This window comes from Gymnoscopelus braueri, assembly GCF_963280865.1.
Source record: "Gymnoscopelus braueri genome assembly, chromosome: 10".
NCBI classification, from domain to species: Eukaryota; Metazoa; Chordata; class Actinopteri; order Myctophiformes; family Myctophidae; genus Gymnoscopelus; species Gymnoscopelus braueri.
In genome coordinates, this window is record NC_137611.1 from 7522818 (window position 1) to 7535299 (window position 12482).

The window sequence follows — 12482 nt, forward strand, 5'->3', positions numbered from 1 at the left end:
ATGACAATGAGGACACTTTGAATGTAATCTATTCCATTTCACAGTGAAATGAGCACCAACAAGGGTTAAATAAAGCTTAGTTTAGGACTAATCAAGGACTTACTGTAACGTCAATTAAAAAAGGTAAATAATAATCCAATGTAAGAGTAATTACTACTGTTAACTTATTATTACATTGCTCTCTCTCTCTCTCTCTCTCTCTCTCTCTCTCTCTCTCTCTCTCTCTCTCTCTCTCTCTCTCTCTCTCTCTCTCTCTCTCTCTCTCTCTCTCTCTCTCTCTCTGTATGTGTGTGTGTGTGTGTGTGTGTGTGTGTGTGTGTGTGTGTGTGTGTGTGTGTGTGTGTGTGTGTGTGTGTGTGTGTGTGTGTGTGTGTGTGTGTGTGTGTGTGTCATTTGCTTATATTGTGCATTGTTCATATTTGTTTTTATATAATGACAGTAGATATAAATGTATATATTATATAATTACATAAATATAATGTACTTACTGGGATTGCTTTGACATGAAGTACTTAGGAGAGGATGAGGAGGGTGGCTGTAATCTTCATCATCACTGATCAAAACTGAACTGAATTTAACAGATGAGAATAAACAGATCAAAATAAACAGATGAGAATAAACAGATCGGAATAAACAGATCAGAATAAACAGATGTTTACTGAAAGAGAAGTTCTGGAGTCTGAAAGAGAATGAAGGAGGACTCGTTCTTTAGTTCAGAAGAATCAGCCAATCAGATTAAAGATATGATGTTACATCATCTGTTTCCAAGAAGACGACAGTCTGGATTATTGCACATATCATGAACAGTATATAGCTGCTGCTCATGCACCTTATATCTCCTCATGTACATACTGTACATTATGCACCTTATGCCTCCTCATGTACGTACTGTACCTTATGCACCTTATATCTCCTCATGTACTTACTGTACATTATGCACCTTATAATACATTACATTACAGTCATTTAGCAGACGCTTTATCCAAAGCGACTTACAATAAGTGTATTCAACATAGTTAGGGAACGAAACTACTAATCACCAGAAGTCTCAAGTGCATTTTCTGCTAAAACAAGCAACCAAGAGTATACCTAGCGCTAAGGTAAAAAGTGCAATATATCAGCTACCTACTTTCTTAAACAGATGAGACAAATAGCAAAATCAAATGAGCAAAATCCCTCAGCAGCGACACCCGCAGGTAAAGATTTAGTTTTTCATTGCAGTTGAAAAGGCTTTAGAAATGTGAGAGAAAAACACCTGCCATGGATCAATGGAGTGGATTTTTTTGTTAAAACTTTTTATAACGTTTTTATCCACGTTTGAAGGACCATGACAAAGACCTTTAATGTGTGGTAAAACTGAATGTCATGAAACCTTTAATGATCTGCCTTCTGTCTGTCCATCTGTCTCCATACAAATGTATGCTGATGACACAGTTCTTTATATACATGCTGAAAACAAACAACTAGCAGCAGATAAACTAACTGCAGCCATGGTCCATGTATCTGATTGGTTGAGGAACTCATGTTTACACCTGAATACAAACAAAACTGCTTGTCTGTTTTTTTCACGCAACTCCACAGACAATGTTTATCCTGACATTATCGTCAATGGAAACATTATTAAGGTAGTGTTCTGAATTTAAATATCTTGGAATCACACTAGACTCAAACTTGACATTTAAAAAACATATTAAAAATGTAGCCAACACAATAAAATCCAATCTGTCTAATTTCAGGCACATAAGACCATACCTAACAACAGACGCAGCCAAACTCTTCATGCATGCTATGATTTTCTCACACATCACATACTGCTTCACAACCTGGTCACAGACAAATCTAACAACTCTCAAACCCATAGAATCACTTTACAAACAGACATTAAAAACACTTGATCAAAAACCCAACCGTTACCACCATTGCCGTATAGTTCAAAAGTATAATCTATTTAATTTTGATAGCTTTAAACATTTTGCAGATGCTTGTCTCATTTTTAAGGTTTTAAATGGGCTCCACCACTAAAACAGTTCATAGAGCGAAGAGAAAGTGGTGACAGAACAACAAGGGCAACTACCAGAGGAGACTGTGAGGTACCATTCAGACAGAGTGTGTTTGGTGAAACAGTCTTCTCTGTTAGAGCCTCCCATCACTGGAACAGTCTCCCTACCGAAGTAAGAGAGACCACCAACTATCTGACCTTCAAATTCAACCTTAAAAGATGGCTTAAAGCTAACCAAATGTGTAATCATGGGTAAATTTCAGCTCCATTAATCACTGTGTCTTCTCATATTTTACTGTATTTGTTTTGTCTTCTGTACTATGTCTGCTTGTTTTGTATTGTTGACGATGTCTCTTTTTGTATGGATAACTATACCACTTTTTTTAACAGCCTGCTCAGGGACTACAGATGAAAATTAGCCAACTCTGGCTAACTCTGGCTCATTTACATGGACGTGAATAACTGACATGTTGATCAATGTGCATTGTCCCTGTTAAATAAATAAATGAATAAATAAATAAAATAAAGGACCCCTGCACTCCACTTTGAGAATTAATGTCTTACACAAATGAAGATGGCAGTGGTGGAAAGTACATTTACTCAATTTTTAGTTATTTTTACTTTACTGGAGTACTTCAAATTTGACTTCTACTCCACTACATCTCAGAGGCAAATATTGTACTCCACTATAATTATTTGAAGACTTTAGTTACATTGTAGATTTTGATTATCATTACAAAACCACTACAGACCTATATATTTGGCAATTTGAAAATAGCCAATCTAGCTCACAACACGTCACGATGTGACGCGTTGTGAGCTTGTAGATCTGCTATTTTCAAAGGATTTTTATACATTTCATACATTTCAAAACTTGTGAAATGGGACCCTCTGCTTAATAAGTACTTATAATTTTGGTACTTCTAAGTATATTTTGATGCCAATACTTTTGTACTTTTACTCAAGTAAATGTGGATCGGGGCGGTGCACCGGATCTGGCGCAGCGCTCAGGTCCTGGACCTGGTGAGACGAAGGAGGAGCCCGGCCAGGAGACAACCCACAGAGCCTAGTCCCTCCACGTGCCAGAGCCTCCCCGTGTTCAGGCAGAGTATTTCCGGAGAAGCTGACTGAGTGGCCCTGTCTTTCCCAATAGGACTGACCGTGGGTAGCTACCTGGATGTAAGTCGGGGCTTGATCAACCCTGGCTGGGTCACCTGGGTGAGGGTGTATGTTGCGAGACCCGAAACACCCTATGACCCCAGGCTACAACACTGATGATACATCCCAGGTGCATCCATGTGATGTATTCTTTATAGTGGAATACCGAACTTGGACCAGACCATTTCTACAATACTTTTACTTGAGTAAAAAAAATGGAGTACTTCTTCCATCACTGCTGACTGATTACAGGGCAGCTCTGAGAGACGAGCATGATTAAGTCAAGTGGAAGTAATGCGTTGACATGCAGTATGTCAGTGGTTCTCAACTTTGGGTTGGGACCCCCAGGGGGGTCCCCAAATTATTGGGGGGGATGATTAGCTTAATGTGCAACATTGTTTTCTCACTCAACAGTTATCAAACCAACATACACTATAGGGCAGAGCAGTGGCGGACATTTTGTGGTGCCACAGATCAAAAACCCATTGCATTTTCACATATAATACAAATATTTACATAAATGATTCTAAGCCTGGAACCAAGCCATCCAGGCTCCTGGTGAATCATGACCATAAAACATTATTATATATAATTATATTATATACTATATTTAATAAATACCATTTCTTTTGCGGTTTTCAAATATTTTTTGATCAAGACCAAACCTTAGGCTATCCACGGAGAACAGTTGACTTGACTGTGTATTAAAAAAAAAAAAAAAAAAAAACAATTAAAAAAAAAAAAAAAAAAAAAAAAAAAAAAATATATATATATATATATATATATATATATATATATATATATATATATATATATATATATATATATATATATATATATATATACTACAGACATACAGTATTTAGGCTTAAGAGCTTAAAGTGAGCTGAAGTGTATTTAAATGTTTGTTTTTTGTCACTGTCTGATCATGATTAGGCCTAAATAGTAAGTAGTACTAAATAGTAAATTCATACAAATTAGAGGTGCACAACATTGTTTTTTTTAAACATTTTTTCTCCTTTTCCCAATCTTTATAACAATTGGCGCTAGAATTATGACATTATACATTATTGTATTGTATAAAACTGTCTGTCTGGTATGGAAATACTGTTGTTAGCCATGTTATGTGAATGACTTGGTTATCTTTCCCCTTATAGTGCTGGCTTACAACAGCTTCTTAGGATTTGTTCCCAGTATGGTATTAATTTTAACATAACGTATAACGTTAGTTAGGGACTGGTCGTTATTTAGTTGCCAGGGGGGGGTGGTCCAGATGTGATTTCTTTTTTTCTTTTTTTCTTGACCCCCCCCCCCCCCGACCTCCAAATATTTTCCTCTGACCCCCCCTGAGTGACTGGAGGAAAATGCATGACCCCCCCCACCCAATAAAACATATTTTTTTATATTCACAGAACATAAAATGAATGCTGATCTTTTCTGACGTTTATTATAGAAGCATTTAGCACCGTATTTCACGTCGGGGTCCATTTGGTTCCATATGTGTTCCCTTGGGTTACAAACAGGGTTGGGAAGTAACGGATTACATGTAACGCCGTAATCAGGGTAAAAAAAACGGTAACGGTAACGTCTTACAGTACATTTTAAAATGTGTAATCTGAATACAGTAACGGGGGTTTAGTAACGGTCGGGGGTTACAGGCGGATTACATTCTCCCCTTCCCCTCATCAATTTTACAAACAGTTATAAATTATTATAACACCAAACAACCACCCTCAAGATCGCACAGATCCGCACAGGCTGCAGTGGATTCCTGGAAACGGCAGGACGCACATCGCACACCTCTCTCTACTAGGCTATTATTGTCAACACATCTCTGTGATTCTAATTTTACTATAATCAGCAAAAGGGAGGGTGTCAATTCCTTGTGTCAATTGTGTTTATATAAGATGATATTCTATTTAAAGTGCATCGCGCATCGCGCAATGCACTGCTCCAATGTATACACGTCAGTTTTATTCATATTACGCAGGATATAATGAACTGATTTAAAACATAAAAGTCTCTCTAATCAGTAACATGTAGGTGATACTTATGTCTATCAAATGTGGTTTTATTGAAATGCAATCAAAGTCCAGAGCTAAGTTAGAAGCCAAACATCGGGTGTGTGCTCCATGTAAAACCCCCACGGTGCGGCTGCAGAGTTCATGTCAGACTCTGGTCGGAACATGAGCAGTGTTGTCTTGTCAGATTGTGCGAGAGGAATAAGCAACATGGTCTATGAAAACAAGCCCAAAAGAAGAGACTATAATAGGCCACATGAGCACTTCAAACCTATATATGTCGTACATTAAACAATGTGCATATTTATATATGTTGGCTAGACGATCTACAAGCTCACAACCATTCTACCATTATTTACAAGCAACTTCAGAAAAACAAGCCCAATGTGGCTTAGATCAGGCAACACCACAGACCGGTAGATAGGACCACACTATCAGCTCAGCTGTCACATTCTCTCAGAAACCGCTGCAGTCGGCGCTGCCAAATGTCCAACCATACATGAAGGCCAACAGCATACAGGGTATATATAAATGAACACTAAGCACTGAACGTTGTATATTTGACTTACCAAAATGATTAGTGCTTTATTTTAAGGCGAAGTCCTTTATAAGGTCGGAACAATCCAATTGAATCCAATTGATGCAACGAGTGATTCAATTCAGATTCAGACAAGTTAAATGGTTCAGTCTGTTGTCATGAATCAATGCACTCCCCAGTCTATTTATGATCATTTCCAGTTTGCAAAATGATCTTTCCCCTTTTATTTACTGATACAGGGAAGAGATTCGATTCTCTTCCCTGTATCAGTAAATAAAAGGGGAAGAGATACTTTCTGAAAGCAATGTCAACATTGGAAAACGCACGAGCTGTCGGTCTTTCAGTGGTAGGATATGAGCAGCGCTCATATTTACATTTGATGAGGAAACTGTGTGACATCTTTGCTCTGTCTAGACACATGACAGTCTGTAAAGAAAGTATTGGTAGCCTACTTGCAGTAGCATCCGTTTGTGTTGGTTGAAATATTGAAGACATTTTCAGTAGTTTTGCTATATTTCTCTGTTGTTCTAGCTGCTTTTGGGCACGGCTGAGATATTTCCGTATAGTCATTTTGAATCATCCACTGCCAACGTGCTGCTGCCAGGGTTGCCAGATCTGAACGACAGTTTCCAGCCCAAGCACAACTTAAAACCAGCCCAATTCACTCATGCACATGCACGTGCGTGCAGCGCGCGTAAACATTTTCAAGTCTAATTTGGTTTCTGGTACTTTCTTTTCGGTTTTAATTCGGTTATTTCTTTAATTATGCGAAGTCTGGTGACGTGAGGCTAATAATAACCTGCCAAATATGTTAACATTTTTATTTTTAATTTAATTTAATTTAATTACCAAAAAAAATTGGGCTTGTTTTTAACTTAAAAAGCTTAAAAAGCACTTACATAGCATTGGGCCCCAATGGTATTTTTACCAGCCTAATTACTTTGAAAATTGGTCAAATCTGGCAACTTTGTCTCTCTTGTTCACTGCGCAACTAAACAGAAGTGGGACTTCCACTGTGTGGGAGATACCATGTTAATTCACCATACAGGGTTATTAAACGATTATAGATAGGGAAGTATAACATGTATGAAAAACGAATCATTTTTAACATACACAATTCAATAAATTAAAGTTGTATGACCCCCCCCTAAAGCCAAAATAAAAAAAACATGCCCCCCCAGGGCTAAAAAAAAAGTTTGGTGACCCCCCCCCTCTTCTGGGCCATACCAACCTCCGGAAAATAACGACCAGTCCCAGGACATTGTATAAATGCTCTTCAGATGTTAAGGTTTCTTTGAAGTAACTATAGGATTAGTCATAGGGCTACTAGAGATGTGTGATTTAGAGGTGTAGTTGCATGTTGTTCCCACTGGAGGGCGCAATACACTATATATTCAGGAACTGCTTCCTGTTCTGTAAGCGTCACTTCCTGCCAGGTGGTTTTGTTTGGTTGCTGTGAAGAAGAACTTCTCGTGTGAAAACACACAATTATCATTTGTTACAGATAATTTACTGGTATGAAAACACAGAATAATCATCATTTATTGTACATTTCCATAAAACATCAGAGCTAATAAGAGTCAGAATTCTGTTTAGTGTTGTTGGTGTGAAACCACTAGGCATTAACCTGTTGCTAATGCTAACACATGACATACTTTATTTGCTTGTTTGAGTCCAGATACTTGATCAAGTTTTTGTCAGCACCGTGTGTCGATTGTCGGACGGATGTGACGTGAACGCGCGGGAGGTTGGAGTTGTACACGGACCTTGAGTGAGCTGTCACTGTAGTAGGATCAGTGGAGTGGAGATTATAGGAGGCTGTGTAAAAAAACAACAAAGTGCTGCACTAAAGTGAACGCTTTGTAGGGCTGGTCGGCTGACGGGTTGAGCAAGGAGTGGAGTGTGGTAGCATCGGCCGACGGCCTGTATAGGCCCGGTAACGGTGTTTGCTCGCACAATACTTCAGCTTGACTCGGCTTTCGGAGAAGCCCGAATTTGTACTGTGAGCGGTGGGTGCTGGGTTTTGGTATTTGGAGTGGTGGAGGTTTGGGTCTGAAAGCATAGTGGTGTATGTGTTAAACTGTTGTGAACCATTGATATCTTGAATGCTCTTATGCTGACGTCATATCATTGTCATCTGTCAATCACAATCAGGAGGGGTTGTACTAACACAGCTGGTGCTAATAAAGAGATCACGGCTTGCTCACTCGTGAGATTCAGTCAGTGTCATGTGAACTGCATGCAAGTGTGTGGCGTCTTTTATTCCTCCGTATAGTCCAAGGCTATCTAGACCTTTGCTGGTATGGCTGCTGCGCCAACAGGTTATGGGCCCAGAAAGGATTTTGGAAGCCGATGGAATCGTTTGTGCTTTGACGGAGATGAGAAAAACTACGAGTTGTGGGAAACAAAGTTTCTTGGCCACCTGCGTCTACAAGGCCTGAAGAGCACCATATTGAAAGCGCCCGAGCCTGACGACGGCGGGGACGAAGAGGATGCAGAAGAGGCCGCGGTAAGAGCCGCAGAAGACGTTGATAAAAATGAAGAAGTCTACGCTGAACTTATTCAATTGTTGGACGATAAAAGTCTGTCTCTGATCATGAGAGATGCAGCGGATGATGGGAGAAAGGCGTTGAAGATTCTGAGGGATCACTACGCAGGTAAAGGAAAACCGCGTGTGATCAGCTTGTATACAGAGCTTACGTCTCTCCAGAAATCTGCCAATGAGAGCATCACAGACTATATTATTCGAGCAGAGACTGCCATCACAGCACTGAGAAATGCAGAAGAGATTTTGAGTGACGGTTTATTGATAGCTATGATTCTGAAGGGGCTGCCAGAGTCATTTAAGCCATTTTCCATCCACACTACACAAAGTGACGAGAAGATCACCTTCGCCGAGTTCAAGACGAAGCTGAGGAGCTACGAGAGCACTGAGAAGTTCAGTGGAAGCTCAGTTGACGACAGCGTGATGAAAGTAAGAGGCAAAGACTTTAATGTGAAGCTGCTGTCCTGTTACAGCTGCGGCCAGAAGGGCCACAAGGCCCGTGAGTGCAAGGCTCAGGCTGCTGGTCACAGGGAACAACAGAGACAGTGGTGCAGTTTTTGCAGGAGTTCCACGCACAGTGATGCAAACTGCAGGCGGAGAGGACGACGAGACAACGTGAAACAGGCCATGGATGAAGAGGACCACGACGACGACCACCACCACCACACATTCGCCTTCAAGGTACGCCAGGTGGACAGCGACCCGGGCGGTGGACTGAAGCAGAGGGGGCTTATGGTCGACACCGGTGCTACATCGCACATAGTGACCGATATGAACAAATTCAAAGACTTTGACGAGAGTTTCGAGCCACGAAAACATGTCCTGGAGTTGGCTGATGGAGTGAGGGCCTCTGGCATAGCGCTGAAGAGAGGTGCTGCAAAAGTTTGGCTGAAAGACAATACGGGTCGAGAGGTGGAGACGATGCTGACGGGGGCGCTGTACGTCCCATCCTTTCCCCAAGACATTTTCTCGGTCAAAGCAGCGACAACCAAGGGAGCCACAGTCGTATTCAAAGAAGGACAGAACAAGCTCATTCACGAGAACGGTACGACATTTGACATTAAGGTGTACGATAGATTGTTTTATTTAAACACAGTTAATGATGAGAATGTTGATGAATGTCATGGGTGTTTTGATATCAAAACATGGCACGAAATTCTAGGTCACTGTAACTACGAAGATGTGTTAAAATTGCAAAATGTCACTGAGGGTATGGCAATTAAAGGCAAAACTGATACATCTAATTTGACATGTGAAGTGTGCACAAAAGGTAAATTTGCTCAGAGCAGGAGCAGAGAGCCAGATGAAAGGGCAAAGGCTGCACTGCAGCTTGTACACACAGATTTGTCTGGACCTATAGATCCTACTGCTAAAGATGGGTTCAGATACACATTAGCTTTTACTGATGACTATTCAGGAGCAGTTTTTGTTTATTTTTTGAAATCTAAGAGTGACACAGTCAAGGCTACTGAGAAGTACATTGCTGACGTTTCACCTTATGGCAAAATCAAATGCATAAGATCGGATAATGGTACAGAATATACTTCTGGTCAATTTCAATCATTGCTAAGTAAGAATGCCATCAGACATGAGACCTCAGCTCCTTATTCACCCCATCAGAATGGGACAGCTGAGAGAAATTGGAGAACATTATTTGAAATGGCAAGATGCATGCTAATTGAGAGTAACCTACCAAAAGAGTTGTGGACATATGCAGTTATGACTGCTGCTGTCATTCGAAATAGGTGTTTCAACAGACGTGTAGGACAGACTCCATACTATATGTTGACAGGAAAGAAGCCTAATCTTTCAAAAATGAGAACATTTGGGTCACCATGCTATGCTTACAAGCAAGACAAGAAAAAGTTGGATTCAAGATGTGAAAAAGGTATTTTTGTAGGGTATGATAAGAACAGCCCTGCTTATTTGGTGTTTTATCCTGACACAGGAAAAGTACTCAAAAATAGGTTGGTCAAATTCATCACCAAGAGTGTAATTGAGAGTCAGACTCAAACAGAGCAGGAAACATGTGATGAAGATTTCAGTATAAGGAGAGCTGTAAACCACCTACCAAAAATTGTAAAGGCAAATGTAATCCCAAAAGAGTCACAGGAAAATGAGACTGAGATTTGTGATAACATTCAGACAGGTGAAGGCCAGAGTAGCCAGAGTACATCTTATCCACAAAGGGAAAGGAAAACTCCTCAATATTTAAAGGATTATGAGTGTAAAGTAAAATCTGATCACCAAGAAGAGCTAACCCTTGATTATTGTTACAGAGTTATTTGTGATGTGCCCCAAACAGTGCAGGAGGCTATGGCATCACCAAATTCTCAATTATGGGCTAAAGCTATGGAGGAGGAAATTGATTCACTGAGAGAAAATGACACATTTACTCTGACCACACTGCCAGAAGGTAAACATGCAGTGGGGGGCAGATGGGTTTACACAGTAAAAGAAAACCCAGTAAAAACATGCAAAGCCAGGTATGTAGCAAAAGGCTATAGTCAAATTTCTGGTATTGATTATAAGGAAACCTTTTCTCCAACTGCAAATATGACATCTGTACGTAGTTTAATGCAAATCGCAGTACAACACGATTTAGAGTTGCATCAAATGGATGTTAAAACAGCATATTTACATGCTCCGATAGATTGCGAGTTGTATATGGAACAACCTGAAGGATTTGAGGTTAAGTCAGAGAAGGGGGAGAAACTGGTCTGTAAACTTAACAAATCACTGTATGGTCTGAAACAGTCAGGACGGAATTGGAATAAAATGCTCCATGATTTTCTAAGTGAAAATGGTTTTATTCAAAATCCGGCTGACCATTGTGTTTACAATAAACTAACATCTAAAGGTGAACAGATTATTTTGATAATCTGGGTTGATGATCTTATCATTGCAGGAAGCAACAGTCAAACAATCAAACATGTAAAAGAAATTTTGGGAGCCAAATTTAAGATGAAAGATCTTGGCAAACTTAAGAACTTTCTAGGCATTGATTTCACACAGACAGATGGTGAAATAAAGATGAACCAGAAAAGGTACATCATGAAAATTTTGCAACGGTTTGACATGTCTGACTGCAAGGCAAGATCGACTCCATGTGAGTATAAACTAAAATTTGACAATGAAGGTGAATCTGTTGATCAAAAGAGGTATCGTGAAGTGGTAGGCAGCTTGATCTATGTAATGACATGTACTAGACCTGATCTAAGTTTTATTGTCAGTAAGTTGTCTCAACACTTATCCGAACCAAAAGAACAGCATATGGTAACAGCGAAACATGTGTTAAGATACTTGAAAGGAACTGTAGACCAGGAGTTGTGTTACAAGAGAAGTGATTCAAAACTAAAACTTGTTGCATATTGTGACGCTGATTGGGCAGCAGATCAAAATGACAGACGAAGCACAACTGGGTACTGTTTTAGTCTATGTCAGACAGGACCTGTTATTTCCTGGAAGTCTAAGAAACAGCCTACAGTTGCTTTATCCACATGTGAAGCAGAATATATGGCATTGGCAGCTGCTACACAGGAAAGTTTTTATCTTGTGCAGTTATTAAAAGGAATGGACAATGAAAATGATTATGCACCAGTAACAATCTATGAGGACAACCAAGGGGCAATTGCTTTATCAAAGAATCCTGTATGTCGTCAAAGGTGTAAACATGTTGACATCAAATATCATTTTGTTCGATCTGCAGTTAGTGATGGAAACATCATTATCGAATACTGTCCAACAACAGAAATGGTTGCTGATATGTTAACCAAACCTGTAACAAAGGTCATGATTGAAAAGTTTATGTATTTTATTTTTGGTGTTGAAGGTTAAAATGAAATTGAAAAGAAAAAAAAAAGAGTTGTAAATGTATGTCAAAAGGTTTTGTCAGAATAAGATCAAGTGGGGGTGTTAAACTGTTGTGAACCATTGATATCTTGAATGCTCTTATGCTGACGTCATATCATTGTCATCTGTCAATCACAATCAGGAGGGGTTGTACTAACACAGCTGGTGCTAATAAAGAGATCACGGCTTGCTCACTCGTGAGATTCAGTCAGTGTCATGTGAACTGCATGCAAGTGTGTGGCGTCTTTTATTCCTCCGTATAGTCCAAGGCTATCTAGACCTTTGCTGGTATGGCTGCTGCGCCAACAGTATGGCAATGACGAGTGAGGGGGGAGGGTGGATGGGAAAGAGTTGAGAGAAAGCAGTCGC

The 12482-nt window shown here is 39.8% G+C and overlaps 1 protein-coding gene across 1 annotated transcript in view; it reads right to left on the reverse strand.

Annotated features, from left to right (window-relative positions):
• The window catches only part of LOC308094508 (H-2 class II histocompatibility antigen, E-S beta chain-like), a 16370-nt gene extending 15707 nt beyond the window's left edge, over positions 1-663 (reverse strand). The window contains exon 1 of the mRNA XM_080441218.1: positions 489-663. The gene's annotated coding sequence lies outside the window, so the exon portion shown is untranslated. The remainder of the gene's footprint in view (positions 1-488) is intronic.
• Positions 664-12482: the final 11819 nt, after the last annotated feature.